This window comes from Pteropus vampyrus, unplaced genomic scaffold (genome assembly GCF_000151845.1).
Source record: "Pteropus vampyrus isolate Shadow unplaced genomic scaffold, Pvam_2.0 Scaffold334, whole genome shotgun sequence".
In the NCBI taxonomy this organism is placed as follows: domain Eukaryota; kingdom Metazoa; phylum Chordata; class Mammalia; order Chiroptera; family Pteropodidae; genus Pteropus; species Pteropus vampyrus.
Window position 1 is genome coordinate 1,882,277 of NW_011889115.1, and position 2,790 is coordinate 1,885,066.

Consider the following 2,790-nt stretch of genomic DNA (forward strand, 5'->3'; position numbering starts at 1 on the left):
TGGAGTTTTAACCCAGGGCCATCTGCCCCCAGCACTCAGGCTCATCCTGAGTCTCAGCTGACAGCAGAGAGCTCTGCTTTGAGCAGAAATGGGAGGAGAGCTGAGTGTGAAGGTTCATCTGAGCTCTGAGCTGACAGGATTGATAAAGGTCAAGATGAGGACCCTAAATGGAATCGGCAGCGAGTTCAGATGACCTGGCTTGTTCAGGCTCCTTATGCGGCAAGCCATCCTCTGACACCATGGGCTCTTTCCCACCCCCGCGCATGGCCAGGCCATGGCTTGCTTTAAGTACCAGTGTCTTGGACTCTGAGAGGAACAATTTAATGATAGATATTCATCCTTAAAAACATTTGCAAAGGCTTATGAAAATTTTATTTTAGTTAGCTCATGTTTCCTCATTTAATGTCTTCCATTCAATCTCCCTCTTTTAAAGGTTAAGACAAATTAGCAAACCCTTAGAATGACAAGACCATTGGGATATGACGATACTAGTTAATGTTTACCGAGTATTTACTCTGTGCCAGGCACTCTTCGAAATGCCTTCCATATGTAGCTTGTATGTTATGAGGCAGTGTGTTGTAACCCTCCTGTTGCAAATGTGGACATGGAAGCTCAGAGAGGTTAAATTGCTTGCTCAAGGTCACACAGAGAGATCTTGTGCTCTCAACCAGTATGCTATCTTGTCTTTCCATATGGACAGGTAAAACAGACCCTCCTGCCAAGCAAGGTTCTTAGCAAACAGGGTAAGTAGGTCTAGTAATAGATTGGGTGTGCCTGACTCTAAGTATCGAAATAATGCCATACATATGGAAATTCGGTATGGAAATGCAAAAATTGAGTGTGGCTATGAAGTTATAAGACAGGTTTTTAAAATACACAACACACTTTATCATGCATATTACTACCATATTTTTTAAAATTATCTTCCACTCCCAAACCATCACTTCCGAAAGAAAACCAGAAAAGACTACATAAAAATATTTGAAAAAGAAAATTGATGAGAGGACACTAGCACTGGTAGACAGTAAATATATTACAGAGCAGTAATAATTTAAACAGCATGGTTCTGTGAACAAAAACAGGCAAATAGATCAGTGGAAAATAACAGAAAGCTTTTCGATACTATTATTTAGTATATAACAGAAGTAATATTTTATATGTGGAGGGTTGGGCATAAGTTAATACCTAAAACATTAATTTGGATGCTTTCCTCTTACCATATACCACATTAAATTTTATTTAATTAATTAATTACTTTATTTATGTACGTATGTATGTATTTATTTGTTTTTTAGGTGAGGCAACCCTTGGTTGACCTCACAGATTGCAAGGACTTTGTCAGCTTACAATCCCTTATTTTTTATTTTTTACATCTACAGCACCTAGTCTTCCTAGGTGGTCTCCCGTCCAAGTACTAACCAGGCCCGACCCTGCTTAGCTTCCAAGATCAGATGGGATTGGGCTTGCTCAGGGTGGCATGGCCATAGCACATTAAATTTTAGATAGATTAAAAAGTGAAGTGAGGCCACAAAATATCTTCAAAAAGTTTAGGATCATCAATAGGGAAAACTTTCCTAAATATTGCATCAATAGCAGAAACCATAAAAAATTTATAGATTTCACTATATAAAAATTAAATATTTCTGTATGGTAAATATACCATAAAATATATGAAAGACAAAAGGTTCATGACCTTAATATATAAAGAACTCATAAAATCAGTAAGATAAAATGGTGAACATAGCGATATAGAATAATGTCAAGCTACTTTTATAAATTGTTAATGGAAGTATAAATTTACACGTGATGAAATATAATATGGAAAAATGCATCAAAGACCTTAAACATTTGACCCAGCAAATCTCCCTCCAGAAATTTATCTTAAGAGAATGATTGGACAAACATGCAAAGGCATTTGTGTAAAAGATGATCATCAATGTTATTCATAATAATTTTAAAACTGAAATTGAGCTAACTCTCTGGAGAATAAGTTAAATAAATGATAACATCCATCCAAAGAACATTTAATAGTGAGTAATAAAAATGATATAGATGTATATTTGTTGATATCGAAATGTGTTCTTTATCTGTTAGTGGAACAAAGAAGTTACAAATATGTATAAAATATGATTGTATTTGTGTACAGATATAACCCTCTTTCTCTAAGCATAAAAATACCTGGTAAGCTATTCAACTAAAAAGTAAATATTTTATAGATATAGTTTGCTGTGTGTTCCAATATTTACTAAAATAATATTTACTAAAATAAATATACATTTCTATGTAATGAACTTAAATACATTAGCAATTTTTTGTATGTATCGAATATTAAATAATAAAACACAAACAAAAACTAAAGATGTGTCTGTAAACAACAAAACCATTTTTTCCCTTTTCCTGGCCTGAGTGACAGAATTGGCCCATTAGGTAGCGAAGAAGTACACAGACTTGGGAATCTCACTGACCTGGGCTGAAATCTCAGTTATTCTATACCAGTTGTAAGATTACAGGCACTTCTTTTAACCTCCCAAGACTCAGTATTCTCATCTGCAAAATGAGAATACTGTTTACCTTGCATGATTATTATGTGGAATAAATTAAAACGACAAAGCCCCTAGCGCAGTGACCTGCACATAGAAAAGTCGTAATAAATCACAACAAATATTTTCCTCTACCTTTAAATGCCTCTCTGAATGTCTTCAGCAACTACCCTGGACAGTTCGTTATTTCCTGACAGAATGCTCTCAGCTCTTTGTGCATACCTGCTATTGCTTGCTCTGCTTTTACCCA

At 35.2% G+C, this 2,790-nt stretch overlaps 1 pseudogene; it reads right to left on the bottom strand.

Moving 5' to 3' along the window:
- Positions 1 to 1,370: 1,370 nt before the first annotated feature.
- LOC111730753 lies at positions 1,371 to 1,489 on the bottom strand (annotated as a pseudogene).
- Positions 1,490 to 2,790: the final 1,301 nt, after the last annotated feature.